Genomic DNA, 13,248 nt, shown 5'->3' with positions numbered 1-13,248 from the left:
GCCTGAACTAGATAAGCGAGAAAAGAGAAAAAAAGAAAAAAAACCCTATCATTATTCAACTAAACAGGACCATCTAACTAGTGAAATGTCTAAAAACAATCATCCATAAAAACCTAATATTAAATCTTAAGACTCTAAAGCAGTGGTATCCAAAGTCGAATATAATATACCTCAAAAAGAACCAAAGACCAGGCTCAGTAGCACAGCACTTGAGAGGCTGAGACAGGAGGACAGCTAAGTTCAAGGCCAGCCTGGGCTACACTGTGAGTTCAAAGACAGCCTAAACTTCATAGCAAGACCCTGTCTCAAAATTCAAAAACAAACAAAAGAAAAGAGAACCCAAGATGCTCCACTGGAGTAAAGGAAGAAGATATGTGAACCTGACTTTTAATTCTCATCCTTGTTAATTTTCTTGGCTTATAACTCATAAAAGTACACAGTAATCCATTTCTAACTGACAGGGTGAGCAATCAAAAAGTTTAGCCAGGTATGGTGGCACACATCTGTAATCCCAGCACTCGGGAGGCTGAGGCAGGAGGATCAGAGTGAGTTTGAGGCCAGCCTGGGGTACAGCTTGCGTTCAAGACCAGCCTGAAGCATTGTGAGACCCTGTCCCAAAAAGACCAAAAAACCCGAATGCAGCTCAGCAGGACAGCGCCTGCCTGGCAAGCTCGAGGCCCTGAGTTCGATTCCTGGTATTTAAAAAAAAAAAAAAAAAAAAAGACCAAAAGAAAAAAGTTTAGAGAAGGCTGGGCATAGTGGCACATGCCTATAATCCCAGCACTCGGGAGGCTGAGGCAAGAGAATCACTGAGAGTTCGAGGCCAGCCTGTGCTACAAAGTGAGCTCAAGGCCAGCCTGAACTGCCTATGAGACCCTGTTTCAAATAAATAAATAAATAAATACATATATACATACATACATAAATAAGATTTAAAAATACAATGTTTACTTTTTTAAATTACAGTAGAAGACACATCACCATTATTCCCCTCAAAGTATTTCCCCTAGCTTGAAACACACTTATCCTATCATTCTTGTCACTTTCTGAAGCAGTTGTGAAAGTTCTCTTTTTCTGAGTGTCTTCAACTGCACTCTCGTGGCTGTCTATATATCCTGAATCAATTCTAATCACTTACCTTTCACAGTCATTTTGACTTTGGGCAAGAGCTAGAATTTGCACAGTGCCAGATCCAGTGAATAAAGTGGATAAGGAGGCCACATCATAATGTTTTTACAAACCTTTCTTTCTATTCAATGGCACTCAGCAACAGCAAGTATATTTTTATCACACCTCATAGAGACACTCATGAAGGAGGACTTCCAGAACTGTTTCAAAAAGGGGGCAAGTTTATCTTTTTGGGCTTTTTTTGAGACAAGGTTTTTGCTATGTAGTTCAGGCTGGTCTTGAGCTCACTATGTAGCCCACTCCTGCCTCAGCCTCCTACAGGCTGAGACTACAGGTGTGCACCACCACACCCAGCTGTTCATCAGTTTAAAACAGACATCCTATCTACTATAAGATATCTTTAAATCACATGGACCAGGGGTAAGGGCATAGCTCAGTGATAGTGTGCTTATTACCTTGTGTATGGCTCTGGATTCAATCACAGGTGCAAAGAAAAAGAAAATCACTTTCACCTGATATGCCCACTTTTAAGAGTTTATCCTAATAAAATAATGCACAATTACATAAAAAAAATGTTCACACAAGTTCAACAAAGCACTTTTAAGAAAAAAACTGGCAATGTCCACTGACAACAGGAAATTGCTGTAAACTATGGTGCATCTACATTACACAATACTATAGTATCACTAAGAGAATCACACACTGAAAATCTCACGCTGAAGATTGTTTTTTTAAGTACTTCAATAGACAATATGTAAGGGGAATAAACACCAAGTATTACTTCTAAATAGGATTATAGGACATCTCCTACTCTCCTGGGTTGTCTCAACTGTTGTTTTTTTGTTTCTTATAATTTTTTATGACTAACGTGTATGGTAGCTTTCTTTCGTTTTTTTTTTTTTTTTTTTTTTTCCCGGTACCGGGAAACGAACTCAGGACCTTGTACTTGCCAGGCAGGCACCTGTGCCGCTGAGCTATATCCCCAGCCCTATGGTAGTTTTCATAATTGAAATAATTTCATTTTGAAATTTAAAATGAGGTTAAGTTCAAACTCTTTATTAATTCCAAAACCCTAAAAACTCTGCTTTCCCACAGGGCCTGTAGAATCAGTCTACATACTTAATTATATATTTGGCTTATATTATAGAAAAATGAAACACATGGAACAAAGAACCACCTTATTTCAAATTGGGCAGCGGGGGTGGTGTTTTGCTTTGTTTTTTGTTTTTTGAGACAGGGTCTTGCTGTTAGTTCAGGCTGGCCTTGAACTTACTATGTAGCCCAGGCTGGCCTTGAACTCAGGATGATCCTCCTGCCTCAGCCTCCTGAGTGCTGGGATTACTGGTGCACACCACCAGGCCCAGTCCTCTATTTCAAAGTAATCGCCTTGTCTTTTTAGTCAGTTATTTCCAACTTTGTGATGATTTATCAATATACTTATTTTAAAACAGAAACTAGGAGTGGTGACACACACCTGTAATCCCAGCACTCTAGGAGGCTGGGGTAGGAAGATGGTAAATTCAAGTCCAGCCTGGGAGACTTAGTGACTTAGTGAAACCCTCTCTGAAAATAAAAAATTAAAAAAGAGGCTAGGGATGTAGTTCAGTATAAAGGCCCCGGGTTCAATCCCCAGTACTACCAAAATATTCTTTAAAATATATGCTTATAAATTTCCGTACGTTTTGCCAGATTATCAATTTATGAATAATTTAAATAACTGAATTAATTTTCACTTCTCTTCTGCAACTAAATTACAAAAGCATCAGGTACTAAAGAAATTAGACTTCAACCCCAGAGAACTGAAATCAGAAAAGCGTGCTACCTTCTCTCATAATAGAATCATCCTAAACATTGTGTGAAGACTTAAATAGGCACAATAGATCTAAGCCTGGACATACCTAAAGTGATGCTCTGTGGTAGTAAGCACCAAAACAATTCCTTTGTAGTTGCCAAGTATTCTATCTTTTATTGTTTGGTTTTGTTTTGTTCTGTTCTGTTATGGTTTTGGTACTTGGGACTGAATCAGAGATTTCTGTACTGAAGCGGGTCTTCTGTTTCTTAAGATAAGGTCTCCTAAATGCACTAAATTGCCCAGCGTGGGCTCAAACTTGCAATCCTCCTCAAACCTCCCAAACTACTGGGATTACATATGAGTGCACACCACACCCAGCCAAGTACTCCATCTTGTGAGGACAGAGTGCTTAGTAATATTAGCATTAAAAAAAAAAAAGAAAAGGAGTAACAGCATAAATTTATGTGTTAACTCTGGTAATTAAATCGACAGTTTAGGGCCAGGGATATAGCTCAGTGACATAAGTGCCTACCTGGCAAGCACGAGCTCCTGAGTTCGATTCCTGGTATCAAAAAATTAAAAAAATAAAATAAATAAATCAACAGTTTATAAGACAAGTAGGAGCTATTTCACCATTAACCGAATAGTCTTAATGTCACCAAATCTCACAATGTTTTTTTGGCTTTTCATTTGATTTATGCTTTACTTTTTTTCTTTTTTCTTGTGGTATTAGAAATTGAATCAGCCCAACAGTCAGGAGGCTAAGGCAGGAGGATTGTTGTAAGTTCAAGACCAGCCTGGGCTACAAAGTAAGCTCAAGGCCAGCCTGAACTGCGCAGCGAGACCCTATCTCAAAAAAAAAAAAAAAAAAAAAAAAAGAAGAAGAAACTGAACCACGGATCACAGCCTCCTGCACGCTAGGCAAACACACTGTCACAGAGCTACATAGCCAGTCTTTCTTTTTTTTGAGACAAAATCTTGTTAAAATGCTCAAGTTAGCCTCTCAAACAGCTGGGATTATAGGTACATATACCACAGCTCTCACCTGTGCCTTAATATTTCAGTCATTTTTTTTTTTTTTGTCTTTTTGAGACAGATTCTCACTATGCAGTTTAGGCTCGCCTTGAACTGGAAATGATGCTCCTGCCTCAGCCTCCCAAGTGCTGGGATTACAGGTGTGCGCCACCACGCCTAGCTATTTCAGTCATTCTACCTGAATTGCCAAGGTACCGTATTCCTAAACTGCTTTCCTTAAACTGCTTACTTTGAAAAAATAATTTAAAGAAAAAATAATTTTTATACTGCATCCCAGTAAACAGAAACATATTTTTTAAAAAATCAGTAAGTGTCCTAAATCAGTACTTACTTTTAGCATTGTCAATGTACTGATACATTTTTTAATGCTTTTCCGGGTGTGGTGGCACATGTCTGTAATACCAGCACTCAAGAGGCTGAGGCAGGGAGACTGCCACAAGTTTGAGACCAGCCTGGGCTACATAGTGAATTAAAGGCCAGCCTGGACTACATAGAGAAACCCTGCCTCAAAAAAACCAAAAAATAAAATAAAATAATCACAATGCTTTCATTGGCCTATGACACTACCACCTACCATTAGAAAGTTCTAGAACTTCATGCAAAATGTAATAAACTTCTTGTTCCTATTACCTTCCACCACAGCTCCAACGTCACAAAATGGTTGAAATATAGCAAGTACAAAACTCTGCCACAAACATGATCCCTCTGAAGTCCCCGCAACACTATGACTATTCCTACTAGCAGATGCAAGTGCTGAAAGGTTTCTCAAGGGAGAACACAAAACCAAACACCTCTTCTGTTGCTGTATCAGTGATGTTAGGAAATTCTGCACTTGACAACATATACCAAGTTCCCACTGCTCCATAAGCCAAAAAGGAGTGGGGCGCCTAAAACAATAGGATTCTAGGTCAGTACCATCCTTTTACATATTTAGATTGATTTTCATATATACCATTTCATTTGCTCTGCCCCGACAGTCTGTGTAGTAAGTAGAGAGGTTGCTCTTCCTCCTTTTACTAATGAAGGAACTGGAGCCCAGAGTTTTATGTGGCCTGCCACAAACAAAAAGAGGAGCACAACCTAGGCTCAAACCAAGCTGTGCTGGTCAATCCACTGTCATTCTAAAACAACTTTTGTTTTGAACATCTGATATACATATGAATTTAAAAGGTTTACTGTGTTTCTAGATAAAGTACAAAATTGAAGAATAATGCATGGTACCACTATCAGTACCACAAAATTGAGATTAAAAATAGCAATGACATATTAATAACTTTGGTAGCCTCTACAATTACTAGGAATCCTAGTATAATCCAATATGGATGTGATTTCATATTGTCTTAAATTTAATATTTCACTGATTGTAAAATCACATTTAAATTCACCATAGAAAATTAAAGAACTGGGTAGTCTGTAAGAAACAACTAGCCACACAAATTGCACAAATTTCTCCCAAACCATTCTTAGTCTTGTGGCTTCACACCAAATTATGAAGTTCCTTATGTGAAACCTGACTTGATTTCAACACTAAGTGAATTACAACAGAATAAGCATGTTCTTTCTTCATAATACTTGCAACATGCACTCAATTTTCAGATCACTTTTGGACAAAGTATAAAATCCATAAATTAAAGCAAAACCCAAAAAAGAACATTAGTTCTTTCTTTCTTTCACATGAAAAATACTCACCTATATGGGATGAGATGAGATGGGCAGGACCAGACTAAGTAGTCAATGAGTACAGGCCCTTAATTATACAGATGAGGAAACAAAGCCCAGAGAAGTTAAATGACATTCCCAACAGCAATTAATGACACAAATGTAATCAGAATCTATGTCTGTCTGCCAACCCAGAGCTTTCCATAGTCTATACGACCTCTGCGTTTAAAAAATGTATTCTTTTTAAAAAGTCACTGGCTGGGCATGGTGGCACACGCCTGTAATTCTAGCACTTGGGAAGTTTAGTGGCACATACCTGTAATCCCAGCACTCACAGGAAGATCACTGTGAGTTCAAGGCCAGCCTGGGCTACAGAGTGAGTTTAAGGCCAGACTAAACTACACAGTAAAACCCTGCCTCAAAAAGACCAAAAAAAGTCATTAATACCTAAAAATCTTGAAACACATTAAGACTCAAAAACTAGGAAACAGGATAGTGCTACAAACAAAAAGAGGAGCATAACCTAGGCTTGAAGCAAGCCGTACTGGTCAAGTAGACTGTCACTGACACTAACAGTCTTTGCAGAAAACACTGACAGCAAAAACAGAAATTAAAATTAAAAAAAAAGAAATCACTGATCACCTTTGTAGAAAATCCAATCTCAGACAAGCATGGTGCACACGCTATAGCAGCTAAGGCAACAGAATCATTGAGTTCAAGGCCAGCCTTACCTACATAGCAAGATCTTGTTTCAAAAAAACAAAAACAAAACAAATCTCTTGAAACAATATCAAAAATTACAAATAAGGACTGAAAACTGGCTCTTCAATCTAATGCAAGATATCAAGTAGCTTTTAGTAACTAATACTGCTATCAACTACCATAACTGTTCTTTTTCCCATACCAGCACTATTCATTTACTCAAAATCTAATCTAAGGTATAGAATACCTGTACCAAGTACTGGGCTAACTACTGGGGATACCAGGAAAGAAAACAAACATGGGCTCTGGCTTTTGTGAACAACTGGGTGCACCTCTCTAAAATTACTCTATGATATGACATATTTACCAAACTCCTTCACTATCCTACACAACTATAATACTTTCTTCCACCTCTTCCAAAATTGTAACACTCACTCCCTCTAAAACATGAATACTTCCTTTGGTAATGCAAGACTCCAGGTTATCAAACAAGGTATTAACCAGGACCTACAGCAGAGTTTTAAACTGACTTTACCACTCCTCACAGATTAGACCAAATTTTAAGAACGTTTTACAATTTACATTAAACCCTCCTGGTTCAAAACCCTGGTCTCAAATGACTGCTAACACATCCACCCTACCCTTTACTAGAAAATCCTTGAGTCACACGGTTTAGGAGCAATCACAATATTGAGATGCTGGGAAGCATCTTCAGGAGACTCCTTTGGAGTGAGAAGCAGATGTACTGCCTCTCCTTTGCTGCTTCTTCCCTCTGGATTCTTCAATGTACCTCTGGATGTACCTCCAGTTAAGCAGCCATCTACTTTCATCAAATACGTTCCTAATGGCTTGTGGACAAATAACCTTTGGAAGCAAAGCTGTTTCCCCTGCACAAATCTGCTATATTTTGAAAGATGTTCAATTTGCAGTTTTGTATTTTTCATGTTTCCCCTTCTTCCCTACCTCTCAAACTCTTAAAGAGCTACACATAAAAGCACTCTCAGAAGTCATTTAATTAATGGTAATTCTTTGGAATACCCAACCCAAAGCAGAAGTTCACACGTCTAGCACACCAGTCATTCGGAGAGCTTTATAAGCCTAGACTTTCCCAGGGTCCATTTTCGGAGATTTTAATTCACCAGGTTCTGCATGAGGTCCAAGAGTTAGCATTTGAGGCAACCCATAATATTTCTAATGACTGACCTTTAGGTGACCACTAAACTAAAGAGCCTGGCATATAAGCTGAGACACTAGTTCTATGGCTTGCCATTAACTACAAATAGGAATGCACCACTGTGCCAGTGACAGGAACAGCCCTGGCTCACCTGAAGTGAGGGAGGCTGAGTTCAAAGAAGCCTTTGATACAGCCAATCTAAAACTCTTGAACCCTCCAAATTTAGTTTAATAACATGCCTGAAATCTATCAACACACCTTACTTGGTTTCCCAGCAAAAACAGATCATGTCTCTTGCCATACTGAAACAGCTTTGAATCTAAAAAGACAAGGTTCCCATAACCTCTCCATGGACAAGTCACAAACACTTTACATTAAAAAAAAAAAAAAAAAAAAAAAACTCCTATAATTCAGCAACAACCTCTGATGGCATTACTATGCACCATGTGAGAAAATAAGTTGAACCTCAATCGGATTACACTTTTTATACGAAAAATAGATGTCAGAAAACATGTCAAGATACCAGAACAAGAATTTCGGATGGGTCTGGAGAAGACACTTGAATGTAAATAACAGTAGTGCAAAATTTACAAGTGAGATTATCAGACTCCAGAAGGGCCTATTAAAGTAGCCATAAAATCTACCCCATAATTTTGAGATAAGTTTTCCAGCCCCAAGTATAACCAACAATATAATCTTATTGGTCCTGAGATGCAGTAACTCCAACACAATTTCTAACCAAAAAATAACACTGTATCTTTCGCGGAGCTGATAGACTCGTGTTCCCTGTGGTCCCTCGACCGCCCCCAAACTGTGCTTCCCACCAAAGTACGACCCGGTCAGGGGGACGCACAGTCAGACTGCACGGCCAGGCGGCCACTCCTCCTTCCCACAAGGCCTGGCCAGCACCGCTCGCCCCGGGCTCCAGTGGTCCCCGACCTCCGGCCCCCAGCCCCACAGTCGACTCCCAGCGACCCAGCCGCGGCCGAGGGATGCACACCCACCTCCCAGGGACCCAGCGGCATCGGGCCGGGCGCTCGGGAGGTAGCACCGCACACCCTGCGCCCCGTCGCCAGTGCTCCCCGGGTCCGGGAAGGCCGCCCAGGCCGGGGACCCCGCCTCCCCCGCGCCTCGGGTCCGGGCCGAGCCGGGCCGCAGCTCTCGCACTCTCTGCGCCTCCCGCTGGCGGCGGCGAAGACAACCACCTGGGCCGCCCCCTCCCCGCGGGCCCCGAAAACCATCCCCAGCCCCCGGCGGGCCACTGCCTCCCTGGAGTGTGACAGCGGCCGCCCCAGGGCCGACGGCGGCCCCTCCTCCAGCTCCTCCTCACCACCCCAAGCGATGGAGGAGGCTTCTTACCGAGCGGCAGGACATGGCGAAGTCCGCCACGGCACGGCCTCCTCCGCCACCCCACCAGGCTTCCAGCCAGGGCCGGCGGGGGGCCAGGGCTCGGCCGCTGGCGCGTCTCGTCCGGCTGCTCCGCCGCCGCCGCCGCCTTCTCACAACCACAACAACATGGCGGCAGCGGCCACACAGAGCGCGCTCCCGACGCCGAGCCGGGCCGCGAGCGGGGGCGCGCGCGCACGCCACTGCGCACAGTCGGCGGTCAGGGAAAGAAGGCGGCTCCCGCGGGTCGGACGGAGGCGGGGCCGAGGCCGCAGGTCACGCCCCAGAATGTGGGCGTGGCCGCAGGCCTGCAGAAAGCGCCGGGCAGGGGAGAGACTCCCAGAGGCGCCCAGCCTAAAATGGACTGATCAAATAGGAAATGGACGGGGAAGAATAGTGACATATCGAAAAAAACAAAGTGATTCTAAAGATTTTCAGGAGGCATCTTTTCCTAGCTCTACAGCCCTGGGCAGGACTCATTCTACTTACTAGTTGGAATAAATCTAATTTAATATACGTGTAAATACAGTGTATTATACTCAGAATACAATTTCAGACTATCTCAGCCTCAGCTCCTAATCAAAAGCACAATGGAGAAGTGAGTTTTAGATCAAAAACAAAAATTAAAACCTATCCACACTAGCCTGCAGAATTCCACACTCCAAGCCTGCATTATCTTTGCATTTTAACATTATGCCCTTCGCTTCTCTGGAAAATGGCTGAGAAAACAAGTCAAATGAAATCTACCCATGCATTTGTTGTGTTTTTTCCACAAAACTTTGTGAAAGTGTGTTTATTTTCAACGATTATTGTCTTTCCATCCGACTAGAATGTAAAAACTACTTGAAGATAACGATCTTGTTTTGCCGCCGTAACCCCCCCCATCTGGAATTGTGCAAGAGGAGTGGTAGGCTCGTCAGATTTCCTGATTAATTTAGAGATGACTGAATCTTTACAACAACTTTAATAGGTATTTTGCTGTTGTCTCCATTTTACAGATGAAAAAAATGAAGCCCGGAATAAGCTGCACTTATTAAAACAAAATTCAAATCGAAAGCCAACAGAGAAAAAATACTTTCACTCATTAGGCTGACCTCCTAAAATAAAATCTCAAGAAAGTAGTGGTGCATGCCTGTAATCCGAATACTCAGATTAGAGGCCACCCTAGGCTACATAAGTACCGAGTTCAGGGCCTGCCTGGAATAGATAGCAAGACCCTGTCTCAAAAAAAAAAAAAAAAAATGCACCTCAAGTAGGAAATTACATTACAGTTCAAAGTAAGGTTTGCCTTTTGTTTTACTCTCAGAGAAACTGGTGGCTTCCTCCTTTCTGAGCTAGTGTTATGCAACTGATAGTGTCTAGCGTTCCATCTTCCCAGCTTCCAGAAAAACCAGGGCTAAATTTGAAGCTCAGTGGTGACCTCTTATTAGCCTTAAGGCAGGCTGGCCTTTTTTTTCTTTCTCTCTTTCTTTCTTGTGGTACTGCGTATCAAAACCTATACTTTTTTTTTTTTTTTTGTTTGTTTGTTTGTTTGTCTTTTTGAGACAAGGTCTCGCTACACAGCTCAGGCTGGCATTGAGTTCACTTTGCAGCCCAGGCTGGTCTCGAACTTGCAACGATCCTCCTGCCTCAGCCTCCCAAGTGCTGGGATTACAGTCATGTGCCACCACACCCAGCTCAGGCTGAGCCTCGAACTCACTATGTAGCCCAGGCAGGCCTGGAACTTACAGCAATCCTCCTGCCTCAGCCTCCACAACTCCCAGTAAAACTTACACTTTAATTTATATGCTGCTGTCCTGATGTCTCCTTTCTGTATGTGATTATCACATTTATAGAATAGGAAAAGAAATAGATTAGATAAATGACTCAAATGAAAAATAACAATAAAATATTTTTCCATGTTTCTCCCATTGTCCAAAGTTCCCATCAGTCATCAGTCCTCTGCTGGTAGAAATTGTTCCAGCCAGCTCTCAGAAAGGTGTTAGAATGGATTTCCACAGGTGGGTGGCCATTGATTTGACTGATGCTAGCACCCGATTCTAAGCTAGTTAGTGTCCAGTGGAGTGGGCAAAGGGCTCGGCCAATAGGCATTTGACCTCCACTCAGCCAATTCCACAGTTCCCAGATATCCATGAAGAGAGAGCAAACAGGTTGGCGTGTCATGTTCACATTCTATCATGTTGTAATAGAATATCATACAGTATCACTGTTTGACTCTTAATCTGGGTTAAAAGAATCTTCAACTGAATCCTCAACCAATATTTAAGATATTTGGAAGAACTTTTCTGACCAATAAATTAGAGAATTTGTGTCTCCTTATTCCCCTAATGACTAAAATGGATTACAGTGGTTTTCTCTTCTTTTTCTTTTTGCTGTGCTAGGGATTAAACCCATACAGCTATGAACTATTACTCAGACTGGCCTTAAATTTGTAATCCTCTTGCCTAAGCCTCACTTCAGGCTGAGATTACAGGCAAGTACCACCACTCTGAGTTTTGGATTGAAATTTTTGATATGCACTGTACAGCTAGGTGTGATGGTACACACCTGTAATCTCAGCGCTTGGGAGGCTGAGACAGGAGGATTGCCATGAGTTCGAGGCCAACCTGGACTACATACTGAGTTCAAGGCCACTGTAGACTAGAAAACAAAGCCCTATCCCAAGATCAAACTCCCAAAACAATGCCCTGAGCTATGTGAGCATCTTATCAACAGGTATTATTCTCCCCCATTTTATACATCAGGAGCTATAAAAGTCAGGATTTGAGCACAATTGATTTGACTCTGAATTCATGTTTATAGTCATTCGACCCAGGCCTATTGGTGCATACCTGTAATCCCAGCATTTGGGAGACTGAGGCAGGAGGACTGTTGTGAGTTCAAGGCTAGCGTGGGCTACAAAGTGAGTTCAAGGTCAGCCTGAACTACATAGTGAGACCCTGTCTCAAAAAGACAAAAAAAAAATCATACTACCTTTCACCTTGGATTTGATCCCTGGCACAAAAAACAAAACATAAACTCGCTTCCAGAAGGGCCTAAGAGGACACAAAGGAAAGCTGGTCTGATTAAAGAGTTAAACTTGAAATTTTGTTTTTTGTTGTTTTTGCTTTTGTTTTTTGAGGCAGGGTCTCACTATGTAGTTCAGGTTGGCCTTGAACTCCCAGTAATTCTCCTGCCTCAGCCTCCCAAGTGCTGAGATTACAGGTGTGTGCCACCATGATTGGCTTTAAATTTGAATCTTAGTACCTCCATATACTTGTTCCTCATTTCCTTTTTCTGTGCCTGAGTTTCTTCATTGCTCTGTGCAGTCGTTATCACAGCCTTGCTTACCTCGCAGAAGTGTGTAAGAGTTCCTTGTGGTAATAGGTTTGAAGATGTTTTATACCCTATAAAAAAGCAAAACCAATGGTCAGTACCTTTATGAGTGGCTGAAGACAAGGTCCTAATTTTGTATGGTGGGTCAAAGAGAGAGGGAACCAACCCAGGCTCAGTGCAGGTTTCATTTCTTTGCCCTATTTCTCATGTAAGGGGCTCCCTCTGCCCTCCCAACCTTCCTTTCCACCCACTATCCTTTAAACTTCATCCCCTTCTGCTATTTAAGCTGAAAAACGTTCTTTCAGATGCTTAGGGACTGCTTGAGGTAGCCTAAGACAGATGGAGAAGCTGACTAATGAAAAGGAGAGGCTCCTTAAAGTGGGAGGGCCCCAGAAGGCAGAGGTGCCTCAGTCCCTGGAAATGCAGGCTTCCCAACACTAAGTCCTGCTGCTTAATGCTAAAAGTCATTTATTTCAACAAATGCATTGTGTGCTTTATCCCCAAATCCTCACAATGAGTCAACATCTCCTTCACTTTCCAGCCCAGCTACAGACAGGGATAACTATGACTTTCAGTCCTTGAAGGTCAACTTGTCCAGCGGCTGACAGAAACTAGAACTGAATCATATTTCTGTGATTCAGAATCTCCCACAACTGCCGGTCGTGGCGGCACGTGCCTGTAATCCCAACATTCGGAAGGCTGAGGCAGGAGGATCGTTCGAGTTTGAGACCAGCCTGGGCTACAAAGTGAGCTCAAGTTCAGCCTGAACTGCATAGTGAGACCCTGTCTCAAGGAAAGAGACAAAAAAAAACAAAAAACCACAAAATAAAATCTCCCACAATTTTCCAGACACCACACTGCACATCTACTGCAGTTTGAATTTAATATAGAGCAATGATTCTCAAAATATTATCAGGTCCCTAGGGCCCTTCAGACATTTTCAAAGTTCCATATGGGTCAAAGCTATCTTCATAATAATACCCATAAATTATTTGCCCCCTACTTTTTTTTTACCACATTGACATTTGCACTTATGGTGAAAGTAGTAAATTATTGA

At 41.9% G+C, this 13,248-nt stretch overlaps 1 protein-coding gene across 11 annotated transcripts in view; it reads right to left on the bottom strand.

The window, feature by feature from the left end:
• The window catches only part of LOC102012925 (myotubularin-related protein 3), a 143,922-nt gene extending 134,853 nt beyond the window's left edge, over positions 1-9,069 (bottom strand). For 6 of the 11 annotated variants that reach the window (XM_005396231.2, XM_005396229.2, XM_005396230.2 and 3 more), the window contains exon 1: positions 8,850-9,069. The gene's annotated coding sequence lies outside the window, so the exon portion shown is untranslated. The remainder of the gene's footprint in view (positions 1-8,849) is intronic. The other 5 variants (XM_005396232.2, XM_005396233.2, XM_005396234.2 and 2 more) reach the window with 1 other exon arrangement.
• Positions 9,070-13,248: the final 4,179 nt, after the last annotated feature.

The sequence above is a fragment of the Chinchilla lanigera genome, unplaced genomic scaffold (genome assembly GCF_000276665.1).
Source record: "Chinchilla lanigera isolate Chin_1 unplaced genomic scaffold, ChiLan1.0 scaffold00054, whole genome shotgun sequence".
Lineage (NCBI taxonomy): Eukaryota > Metazoa > Chordata > Mammalia > Rodentia > Chinchillidae > Chinchilla > Chinchilla lanigera.
The sequence above is the reverse complement of the archived record's forward strand: the minus strand, read 5'-3'. Positions and strand labels throughout refer to the sequence as shown.